General features: G+C 38.8%; 1 protein-coding gene across 1 annotated transcript in view; it reads right to left on the reverse strand.

Moving 5' to 3' along the window:
• The window catches only part of LOC126354380 (death-associated protein kinase dapk-1-like), a 313801-nt gene that overhangs the window by 137055 nt on the left and 163332 nt on the right, over nucleotides 1-13414 (reverse strand). The gene's annotated exons all lie outside the window — the stretch shown is intronic.

The raw sequence follows: 13414 nt of genomic DNA on the forward strand, positions 1-13414 counted from the left end.
ATCATACTTACCTTTACAGAAGAAGTCTGTAAATCTATGACAGTCACCAAGAAATAATTAAAAACTACTACAGTTGCAACAGTGTATTACATTTACATGTATTTATCAAACATTATTTTCCACATGTGTCTATGATTTTCAGATAACTGCTGTAGTGTACAGTCGAGATGGAGTAAGAAGATCCCTGACAGCCTGCAGTGCTGTTACCTGCTTCCAACTGTGAAGCATTAATGGCTGCACGCAAAAACAGTAGCCAGCTACAAAGCTACTTCTACAGATATACTCTGCAAACCACCGTGAGGTTATGCCCCACTGTACCAGTTATTATGGTTTCTTCCCGTTCTATTCACTAACTGAGTGTGTGAAGAATAATTCGCTGAATGTCTCTGAGCATGCAGTAATTATTCTAATCTTATTCTCACAACCTCTGCATGAGTGACACGCAGGGGGTTATGTATATCCCTAGAGCAGGGCTTCCCAACGTGTGGTCCGTGGACCCCTTAGGGGTCCACCAGCCCTTTCTAGGGGGTCCGCGGCCACCATTCACCAAATAGCGTAAAATAATGAGTACAGTTATTGAATAAAAATATGAAAATCAAATTCATCACTATTTTTTTTCGTGTGTAAAACGTGTACTTTTACTTCAGGTCGCATTCCCAAGCAGCCTTTGCAGTTCCTAAGTGAGAACGCATACACAGTTCAGTGCCAGAGAATGCGGCTTCTCTGATCGTCTGTTTCGCAACAATACAGGCGACGTTTGTGCGTCGGCTCACAGCGGCAGATGCGCTAATACCTTTTACGCATGGGCGGAGCGAACTCTGTCGACCAATCACAGTGCTCGCTGACACGTATGCAGCCCTAGGCATCATTAAATGTTAAACTTGCTTTGTCAGTACACTACATGTTTCATAAGTCAATCTTTGAAAGTTGTTTTCATTCATCTCTAAACCAAAGACTATTGATACTTTGGGGGGAGGGGGGTCATTGGGAACAGGGAACTTGCATTAAGAAGCTTTCAGTTCCCATGGGTTTCGCTCTGAAATTTAAAGTTATTGTGCTCTTGAATGACTAGGGGTCCGCCATGGATTTTCGACTGAAGGAGGGGTCCACCAGCTGAAAAGGTTGGGATGCCCTGCCCTAGAGTAATCAATTAAAGTCAGTTCTTAAAACGTTGTTAATAGACTTTCTCGCGATAGTTTATGTCTTCATGAGTCCGCCATTTCAGTTCCTTGTACCTCTGTGACACTCTCCCATACATTAAATAAACAAGTGACAATTCATGCTGGCATTCTTTGTATGCATTCAATATCCCCTGTTAGTCCTACCTGGTAAGAATGGGTTGCACAAATGATATGTAAGCAATTTCTTTAGTAGACCGATTGCATTTCCCCAGAATTCTACTAATAAATTGAAGTCTACCACCTGCTTTAACCCGACTGAACCTATGTGATCATTCAATTTCATATGCCTACAAATTGTTACACACTGGTATTTGTATGAACCAGCGGATTCCAACAGTGACTCAGTTGTATTGTAGTCATAGGATACTACTATTTTTTCATTTTGTGAAGTGCACCGTTTTACATTTCTGAACATTTAGAGCAAGTTGCCAATCTCTGCACCATGTTGAAATCTTATCAAGATCTGACACAGCCTCTCTCAGATAGTACTTCACTGCACATAACTGCATCATCTGCAAAAAGCCTCATTTTTCTATTGTCTGCAAGGTCATTAACATACAACACGGACAGCAAGGGTCTCAACACACTTCTCTGCAGCTCATCTGAAGTTACTTCTACACCTGACGATGCCTCACCATCCAAGATAACGTGCTGTGTCCTCCCTACCAAAAAAAGTCCTCAATCCAGTCAAAAATTTCACTTGATACCACATATGATTGTACTTTTGACAATAAGCGTAGGTGTGGTACTCAGTCAAATGCTTTTTGGAAATCAAGAAACACTTTACTACCTGGTTGCTTGATCCAAAGCTTTCAGTATGTCATGCGAGAAAAGTGCGCTTAGGGTTTCACATGATCAATGTTTCCGAAAACCATGCTTGCTGGCTTTCAGGAGGTCATTCTGTTCAAGATACCTCATTATGTTGAAGCTCAGAAATGTTGTAACATTCTACAACAAATCGATGTCACGGACATTGAGCAGTAATTTTGGGGATAACTTCTACTACTCTTCTTGTAGATGGGTGTGACCTGTGCCTTTGACAACAGTGAGGCATTGCCATAGAGACATTTCCATAATTGTGTTACATTATTTGTTGAGGTAAGTCAGTGAATCTGCTGTGCCCAGCACACTGCGACTGTAAGGGATCAACTTATGACAACTCCAACTATAGGATCAGTTTTGTATGCCCTTTCCATAGAAATTTGCCACTGCTGACAACAATCAGCAGATGCTAATTGCTTACACTTCAACATTATTGTGGAGGCTTGAGGAACATTAGAATGGAACACGAGTTCTAACTGTTACATCACTTGAATTAATTCCTCTCCTCTTATGACTATCCCCAACTTTGCTCTTCATCACATGAACCACTAATTCATTCACTGTCTAAATATGTGAGATTTGATTGTAAATACCTGATGTTCTTACATTTCCTAAATATATATTTTATAGTAGTGCCTTAAAACCCCAACATATGTATTCTGCTGCAGATGGAAAAAGGTGGTCATATTTACAAACATCTGTAACGATTATTACACAGCTCACAACTATGTGCAGATGTTGCATATCACTAGCCAAAACAATTTCTGCATGGTACACACAATGCACAGTTACAAGAGGTCTTCAACAGAACTTATTTTCCTGTTGTCCTCTACATGTAACATCTACATGTAAAGTAAACTCTACAATCTGAATGCAATTTTATAATTAATAACTTCAAATACCATATATGAAGAAAAATAGGACCTGCTTTTAACATCTATTTCATCTTTGTTATCAGTTCTCATCAAGGACATGCTTGTTTATGCTCATCATTCACGAAATCCTAAAAAATTGCCTGTATTTTCCATGTTTTAAGATTATTAATAAATTCTCATTTCTTTATTTATTTCTTCACAAAACTTTGCTCCTGCATGTTTACACATCTGACAGAGAAAAACTTCATTCATTGAAAAGTGGAACACACACTGGAACTCTCCAATGAAAAATGAATAGTATTAGAAACTTTGATTATAAATGTTATTTCAATACAGACATGTAAATAAACAGGGTGTCACAAAATAACATGAATGTTTGAAATGAGTAGTGGCAGCCATGGGCAGGTGGCACCACTGCGGGTTCATGACAGTTAGCAAGTAAACAGTCTACATCTACTCTACATCTACATCCATACTCCGCAAGCCACCTGACGGTGTTTGGCGGAGGGTATCCTGAGTACCTCTATTGATTCTCCCTTCTATTCCAGTCTCGTATTGTTCGTGGAAAGAAGGATTGTCAGTATGCTTCTGTGTGGACTCTAATATCTCTGATTTTATCCTCATGGTCGCTTCGCAAGATATACGTAGGAGGGAGCAATATACTGCTTGACTCTTCGGTGAAGGTATGTTCTCGAAACTTTAACAAAAGCCCATACCGAGCTGCTGAGCGTCTCTCCTGCAGAGTCTTCCACTGGAGTTTATCTATCATCTCCGTAACGCTTTCGCAATTACTAAATGATCCTGTAACGAAGTGCGCTGCTCTCCGTTGGATCTTCTCTATCTCTTCTCTCAACCCTACCTGGTACTGATCCCACACCGTTGAGCAGTATTCAAGCAGTGGGCGAACAACCGTACTGTAACCTACTTCCTTTATTTTCGGATTGCTTTTCCTTAGAATTCTTCCAATGTATCTCAGTCTGGCATCTGCTTTACCGACGATCAACTTTATATGATCATTCCATTTTAAATCACTCCTAATGCGTACTCCCAGATAATTTGTGGAATTAACTGCTTCCAGTTGCTGACCTGCTATTTTGTAGCTAAATGATATGGGATCTATCTTTCTATGTATTTGCAGCACATTACACTTGTCTACATTGAGATTCAATTGCCATTCCATGCACCATGCGTCAATTCCCTGCACTTCAGTACAATTTTTCATTGTTGCAACCTCTCGATACACCACAGCATCATCTGCAAAAAGCCTCAGTGAACTTCCGATGTCATCCACCAGGTCATTTATGTATATTGTGAATAGCAACAGTCCTATGACGCTCCCCTGCGGCACACCTGAAATCACTCTTACTTCGGAAGACAAGTCATTTACCTTCAGTGGCCAGTAAGTCTAGCAAAAGCACAGGTTGAAAAGGAAACACATATTACTGAATTGTAGATATTATTGGTATTATGTGGATGAAAATTATCTTCTTGGTATTTATATCTGAAACACTGCTGAACAGGGGTTATGATTTCAAATTTTACAACCTTCGGAAAGTGTTCTTTCTGTTGACAGTAATCTCAGTTTGTAGCAGTTGTGATTATCAATGACAACCCATGGCACCCGGTAGAATAACATTTCCTTATTTTCATTTATAACACTAAATGTGTGTGCTGTAACATAAAGTTGTAGAATAGGTTCTTCATAGCTCCTTAGATACAAGAATACAATCAATAATCTTCTTATAAAAATAGTAAACAATCAGTTGAAAATTGGAAGCTTTATTAAAACCCCTTTAGCATAGTTCCAACATTTATAAAAACATCTTCTTCTGGAAGAAATATAGACAATGTAAGCAAGTTAACAGTGCAAATACACACACAGGTACAATCATATTTTGTTAAGAAATATAAATCATTTCCTGTTAAAAAGTATAAAAACAAAAACTTATTGAGACTTACTGAATTACAATATATGGCAAAAGTATGTTAAAATACAGCCAAAGGGAGTCAGTCAGATACAACATTTCTTTAGCACGATGAGATTTCATTCACTATTACGCGTCCTCCTTGTATATACTATTAATGCCCTCTCTTGCCAGAGGCTTTCCTTAGTGCAAGCATTGGGTATGAGACGTTAGTGCACTAGTTGAACACTGGAGTGGAAATACCAAATGCCAACAACCGTGTTGTGCATGTTTTAATTTATTATGGAGGTAAAATTTTATATTTAACTGATACCTTTCAACTATATTTTAATGTACCTCTGCCACAACATGTAATCCCATAAGTCTGAATAACTTTTTGTTTTTATATTCGTTAACGAGATATGACTGAACCTGTGTACACAAATATGTTGACATATTTTCACTGTTAACTTGCTTAGGTTGTCTATATTTCCTTCTGCAGAAGACTTTTTTAAATTTTGAAATCACAGTAAAGGGATTTTAATAAACCTTTCAATTTGCAACTGACTGGCTGTTTACTATTTCCACAAAGAGATTTCATTCTACTGTTGTTACTCCAGTTGTGAACAAAATTTGCTAATAAATAATCACAACATCAAAATATTTTCAAGATAGGATAAAAATAAAATCTGTCTATATACTGGTCGTATGCTACAGTTCTACTCTGTGCTTTTGATTAGCAGACTACTGCAGTGTGGCCTTTTTTCTGACACTTATGACAGACAGCCCAGTGCTGGGGACAATTTGCTCTATCACTTTTGGAGTAACAAGACTCACATGACGGCAAGAGAGAGCAGCATCAGGAATGCTATTTATGTCCTATACAGAAGCCACCAGATAGGTCTGCTTGCACTGCTCCTACATCGTCCTCCCCAGATGCAGTGGACATAGCCAGACCATCCTGCACCAGCACAATGTCGCACCATGCTTCCAGCTGTTCAGCAGCGGTATGTGAGACCTCACATAACTGGGCAATGGACAACACTTCATAGAGGGAAGAGTTTTCTAGTTGGAGGATCCATTGCCAGACTTCCTTATCCGGAGCGAAGCGGACTATAACATCGCAAAACATGTCATAAGCACAGGTCTCTTTTCAACTTGGAAATGAAAAAATGGCACTTGTTACTAAGGCGGTGAACATTCATGGCCCAGGTGCAATAAGACTGATGGGTCTGTTTCTTGCACAGGCAGAATTCAACCCCAGCGTCCACAATGTGTGTGTGACAGTGATAATAGGAAAATACAATGGGCATACATTGTCAAAAGACAACAAAGAAGGTTACTGTAATGGTATCAACCTTTGAAACACCTGATACAAGGTGGGAGAAATCCATGACAAAAACAGTGCACAGCGTACCTCTGCATCTGTCATATGGAAGGCAAGGGAACGTTGTCATTCCAATCTTCCGCTGTCAAACAATAAACAGAAGAGGAAACATAGCTGGAGACAAGGTGGAGAGAGCAACACCATCACAGCCTGTTGTATGACTAAGAAGTTCCGCCTGCTGTTGCACCAATGTTCGAAGTGGAGCTTCCATGTCACAACTAGAAAAATGTCACAACCCAAAGCAAAAAACAAACACACAATGTAAGACATGAAAAATGACCATGCTCATCACCAATGTGTGCTGTCTACAAGAAAGCACAGGTAATAATGAACAAAACACTTTATTACTTCACAAATATTGGTACAGAAAAAACACCTGATACAGAGTGGCTGCCTGCTAGTCCTAATCATCCCATGGCTGAAGTAAACATCTGACTGAGAGTGAGGCTCGCCAGCTCCAACTCTATAAGCTGTCGGCCAGGAAGTAGAGTGCACTACAGAGAGGATGCATGTGCATCCAGGGAAGTCATTATACTCGAACATAATATGTGTTCCAAAATTCTACAACTGATCGACGTTAGAGATATAGGTCTATAGTTCTGCACATCTGTTCGACGTCCCTTCTTGAAAACGGGGATGACCTGTGCCCTTTTCCAATCCTTTGGAATGCTTCGCTCTTCTAGAGACCTACGGTACACCGCTGCAAGGAGTAGGGCAAGTTGCTTCGCGTACTCTGTCTAAAATCGAACTGGTATCCCATCAGGTCCAGCGGCCTTTCCTCTTTTGAGCGATTTTAATTGTTTCTCTATCCCTCTGTCGTCTATTACGATATCTACCATTTTGTCATCTGTGCGACAATCTAGAGAAGGAACTACAGTGCAGTCTTCCTCTGTGAAACAGCTTTGGAAGAAGACATTTAGTATTTCGACTTTAGTCTGTCATCCTCTGTTTCAGTACCATTTTGGTCACAGAGTGTCTGGACATTTTGTTTTGATTCACCTACCCCGCTTTGACATAGCACCAAAATTTCTTAGGATTTTCTGCCAGTCCATCATCTCAGTAACTGTGGATCAGTGGAACGGACAACAGTGTGCGTTAGCCACAAAAATGTTTTATAAAAACAATTATAGTTTAGTAGCAGCGCAGAGGGAGTTTCAACGTTTTTACAATTTAGGACATCATGATGCCACTCCATTGAAACACGCGATGAACTGTTGGATAAATCTCTTTGAATAGACTGGATCTGCCCTCAAGAAGAAACCAATAGGATGACAAGAAGTGTGCATTCTCCAGCGAAAATTGATGTTGTACGTGAGTCTGTCATACTGAGCCTACGGCGTTCAATTTGTAAGCAAGCAGCAGTGGTTGGAATGTCCTAGGAGAGTGTTTGCAAGATTCTTCATCTTGATTTAAAATTTCATCTGTACAAACTACAGTTGGTGCAACAATTGCAGAACAACGATTACTGGTTATGATTAGATTCTGTCAACAAATGATAACAAGAATAAACAATGACAATGAATTTCGAAATAAGCTGTGGATGTCAGATGAGGTACATTTTCATCTCACAGGTTATGTGAATAAACAGAACTACCGTTACTGGGCAAACACTAATCCTAATGACGTTCATGAGTGCCCTATACATGCTAGTAAAGTGACAGTATAGTGTGGTGTTTCATCACAGGGGATTATTGGACCGTATTTTTTCGCAAATGAACCAGAAAACACAATAACTGTCAATGCCGATCATTACATGGAGATGTTACAAACTTTCATTACACCTGCAATAGACAATGTTCAAAACATTCAAGAAGCCTGGTGTCAACAGGATGGAGTGACATCACACACTGCCCAGCAGTCAATGGCATATGTGTGAGAATTGTTTGACAACCGTGTGGTCTCAGGATTTGGTGACATTCCCTGATCCCCTAGATCACCAGATTTATCCGTTTTTGATTTTTTCTTGTGGGGCTACCTCAAAAGTGAAGTCTACACGACTTGACAAAGAACCCTGGATGAGTTAAGACAGAGAATTTGGGATGCAATTCACAGTACGCCAGCTGAGATGTTGCAGCAGTCCGTGAGGAATCTCAACACAAATTTCACAAATGTATTCATGCAGAAGGAAACCATCTAAAGTATGTAATTTAAAAAAAATGATAAATGCCATCAATGTTTCATAAATGGCAAAGCTGTAAGGTTTCAATGACTATGAATGCAATTTCTTTCCTTTATCACCTCTAGTTTTATTGAATTGTGGAAACGTTTCCGTTTTTCTGTGTCACCCTGTACATCATTCTGATACAGGAGGGAACATGAGAAGCATCTTGCACTGAGATCTACGATCATGATGCACTGTATCTGTCCAGCACTTTTATGAAGCAGCATGGTAAAATTGGTCCTTAGTGGTTATGACTTAAGCTTCAAAAACTGAAAGACTTAGATATTAGTGAAATTTATGAGCTAAAGATACGATCAGTTTAGGACACCCCACCTGAAACTTCCATCTCCATTCACTCTATCGTAGAACAATAAGTTGGATGTTTTAACATAGTGTTCAAGGGCTCGCAGCAAAACAACGATCATGCCAAGCTAACAGTTAATTATATGTGGTGGTAGGCCTTCAGCATCCGCCTATGACAAATTCAATGGATACGGTGTAAAAGTTTGAATATAAGGATTGAGGAGAAAATTGGTCACGCTACTTTCATATGAACCGCCCTGGAATCACTGATGTCCTAACTTTGGATACCTACATGGAGATGTGAACCTTACTTCTACTAAATTTAGTCCACTGCCTTTAGCACTGTCACCTTGCCTAATAGTTGAGAAAAAATAACTGAGGGCTGTTACAAGAATAAACATTAGTACCAATTTGTCCCACAATCAAACTAGAAAAGCTGTACTATATTCCCTTGGAGAGGTATTTGCTGTCACTGAAGGGGATATGAATGGGAAAGTAGGATAAAAACTAAAGACCAGTTAACTAGGGAAAATTTTGGATACCATACTAGAGTTGACAAAGGTGATATTTGACTAAATTATGAGACAGAATTGCTAGCTATTATTTACCTTCAGGGGCAAAACTTTTAACTATGTCAATAGATTGACATAAAATAAAGCTGATTACTTTATCTGGAATTATTAGTTGCTTCCTTGGTGAGGATAGAGGGGCAAGTTGGGGAAGATCACAAATAAATGGCAGGTCACTCAAACCAAAGGATGAGCACAACCCATCAGTAGTGAGGACAATGGTTGATTGCTGAGAACAACAGGTGATCCAGCTAGGGCAAGACCACTCATCAGTTCACAGAAATCAAATCGTCCATCAATGGTTTTTGCAACAGGCTGACGTCAACCTGATTAACTGGCGGACTTGAATTTCACTCCAAATTTGTGGGCCAAAAATAAAGTGTCACATGAACTTACACTGGCCGAAACCTCCCCCTCAGACATGGATAAATGAGCTAGTCTCATGAATGATGAGACATATTTCCAGAGGCTGAATGCCTCTATGCTTCCTTGGATGAGGTAGGTAACTAGTGCCATTGTGTATTGAATTCATCCTACTTAACACTTAATACAAGGAAATTTGCAAAATGCTCGAACAAGCATAGTGGAACATGTTATTTACTGTGTCTCACTTCTTCCTGCTATACTGATGAGAGATGTTTGTGGAGGAACATGATTTTAATTCAGAATGAAATTTTCACTCTGCTGCAGAGTATGCGTTTATATGAAGCTTCCTGGCAGATTAAAATTGTATGCTGTACTGAGATTTGAACTTAGGACTGCAGTCTTTCATGGCCAAATGCTCTGCAGACTGAGCTACCCAAGCATGACTTGTGACCCAGATGAGACGATTACCTTACTTCATGCAGAAAGAAATCTTGTATAGTGCATGGACAAGTGTGGATAATCAATTAACATTTATAATATGTCTGGATACATTAAATGAAGAAAGAGGAGAGTTTAATCAGGGAGAAAATTGCTATACAGAAAACACACCCACAGAAAACAGTGAAGGTAATCATTATCTGCCAAAATTTAAGAAAAGAAAGTAATTTCTGTTGCACAGATAGGGGGCACGACAATGGAAGTAACACAATGAGAAATAAAATAAATAATAACTCACAAGTATTTGCAGCTAGTAACACAAGCAATGTTGACAATACAGTAAAGCATAATGTATTGTTCTATTACAGCCCTTGACCTGCTGCAGTTCAAAATGAAATGCCATGTTACCACTAGTGGTATGGTATAGCAGGACCACTGAATCAAGAATCAGCAAACTGTACCACTTCACAAGTCAGTCTGAATAGAAATAGAAATGGTGTCCTAATATGAGACAGTCAAAGATAACATTAATATCATCCAATATACAAACAGGTAAACACTAAAATAATACTATTGTCTTCCTTATTCCCTCTCCAACATTTCCTGCATTTATTGTGCAAAAGAAGTGTAGTCAGGTAATACGAAAGCTCGTTTTCATACACTGTGCCCATTTCTCTTGTTAGTGTCTTCCCAGAATATACATTCAGCGTCTCCTCCTTCTTCAGATTGCATGTTCGAAATATTTTCCTCAACTGAATTTGTGCCAGACTAGGATGACTGCAAGACTGTTTCCTGTGGTTTTCTGTTTTTCAAAAACAAAAATTTTGTTTCTGTCTCCTTTGATTCCACTACAGCTTTCATCTCTTTGTATTGTTTCAAATGTTCCCGGTATGGTGACAATGTTAGTTACTTAACAGCTTCAGAAAGCATTGAGTTTACTAGATCAGGCCGCTCTTGAGGTGGCTAGATGATTTTGGGAGCTGGATGGATACCAATTGGACTAAACATTAACTCCGTTGTTTGCATCTTGTATGCCAAACTCCTTGTGTACTGCATTGTCCTTACTTCTACGTATATGCCTGTTTCATGAGAAGTGTCTCTATTTCCAAAGGACATTTGCAGCATTTTCCATTGTTACTGCTTACGAGCAAGCCTCTCCTAATAACCTTGTGACCGAAAATGAGATCGCAAATTGAGCTGGGTTACTTGCCCATCACGTTTCTGTTTTTTTGTAGATCAACATCATCAGTTTTCTGCTATATTAGCAGGTCTCATGCATTTATATTTCCTGTGATCCGTTGCTTCCTTCATAATATTGCTATATGTACTGCCATCCAACACTTGGAAATAATACATTTTAAAAGGTCTCATGAATTCTACAAAGGGGGCTGTATTTTATGTGTGGAATGAGGTAATACACAGATGACATGGACACATTTTTCTCTTGCTTTGCACATCAAACAAATTTTATATGATGTCCATCAAGTATTAACACAACAGGGTCATCACCTGATGTCTTCACAAAGTTCACAAAATTGTCAAAACACTTATTAAAAATATGAGTCTTAATTCAGTAACTAGGGTTGCAAGATAAAGTTACCATAGTATTGGATATATCTAGAATGAAATTTTCACTCTACAGCGGAGTGTGGGCTGATATGAAACTTCCTGGCAGATCAAAACTGTGTGCCGGACCAAGACTCGAACTCAGGACCTTTGCCTTTCACGGGAAAGTGCTCTACCAACTGAGCTACCCAAGCACGACTCACGCCCTGTCCTCACAGCTCTAATTCCACCAAATCCTGAGTTCGAGTCTTGGTCTGGCACACAGTTTTGATCTGCCAGGAAGTATTGGATATATCTCCTAATATGTAACACAGTCCCGCATCAGTATACATAATCTAGCACATGTTAGTAATACATCATCTTATACTAGAAACCTAGCCTCCTAGTTATGCTGCTCATTTTGAAGGACAATACATTATAGCAAATGAAAGATTACTTTGTGAAGAGTACCATCAAATGAATATTGTGGCAACAACTACTCAACTTCAGGTATTAAGGTAGCGACAGTACATTTTGGGTACATTAAAAACAGTGTCAAATCAGAACATGAATACGCATTTTCTCACATTAATTGTAATTGCAGTAAGGCAGAGAGCAGTGCATTTCATCATTCTGCCATCTGAAGTTTCATACCCACAGACCACCAACATTATTGAGCTCAATTTTTCCTACAAACTACAGAGAAATAAAGCAAACTTTATGTCGGAAAACCATATTCTATGCTTGCCCTGTCAATTGGGAGGATGTGCTATTTCTTACCTCTTTCAGATCATTCTACATGTCCCATTCGATAAATACTGCCAGACAGAATTTAAGTGTCTTATTCAGACCCATTACGTTGAATAGTTGAACTTATTTTTCCCAGCACATTTACAACTTTACTTTGAGACCAAATTTCACGAGCTCATCGTTAAACATGTATTCTATCTTACTTGATTTAATTTAATGATTTTTTCTGTTGCACCTGCTTTTCCATTCTGTCTGCTACTTCTATAAATAGTTTTATGCATACAGACAAAACTTTATCTTTGGCAACTTAATTTGGACTCGATTGTTTTTGAAATTGAGAGTGATAGTAAATTTAAGTGTTACCAGATAAAAGGGCATAAGATTTGCAGTTGAGCACGGTGCTTACATTTGAGTGTTTAATTTAATAAAAAACACGTCACCACCTTTTTTATTTGGCCAAAGAATTGAATAATTATTCAAATAGAAATTTGAAGTATGAGCCTCATAGAAAGACAAAAATTTTCTATAAGTCTGACTAATCTAAAATAACTTACTCCTCTCAACACAATAGTACTTTCTCTCACTCCTATAAAACAAATGCCCTTAAAATAACTTGGATAAATTTTGTTTAAAATTTTGGGAGTTTTTTTGATACTTTTTTTAACTCATACTATAATATTTCTCTTAAGGCTACAAATAATATACACCAGTTTTGTACTTTTTAAAGCAAGAGAAACTACCACAGAAAGGCATTGGCACCTATCGTGATGGGGGCATATAATAGTACTGAGCAGATGGTGGAACCGAACTCTCATTCTACGGGTGATGATCAGACATTTGACCATGAGCTAAGTGCACAGCAATGTTAGAATCACCTTTGGATCACGCCTAGCTCTGCCATTCAAACAACTATATACTTTGCAATCACTGCCAACATCCTATACTTCTGTGTATAATGGTTAATTGATTTTAGTTTCCAGAATTGTGTAGAGTGTTTTTCACTGACACAGTAATATGTTGCCGCTATAATGCAAATTGTGATGTGGCTGTACAGGGAAACAATGTCCGGTGTGGGACTTGGTCATACTCCATGGGAACAGTTTTGTTTTGTCA

This window comes from Schistocerca gregaria, chromosome 3, assembly GCF_023897955.1.
Source record: "Schistocerca gregaria isolate iqSchGreg1 chromosome 3, iqSchGreg1.2, whole genome shotgun sequence".
In the NCBI taxonomy this organism is placed as follows: domain Eukaryota; kingdom Metazoa; phylum Arthropoda; class Insecta; order Orthoptera; family Acrididae; genus Schistocerca; species Schistocerca gregaria.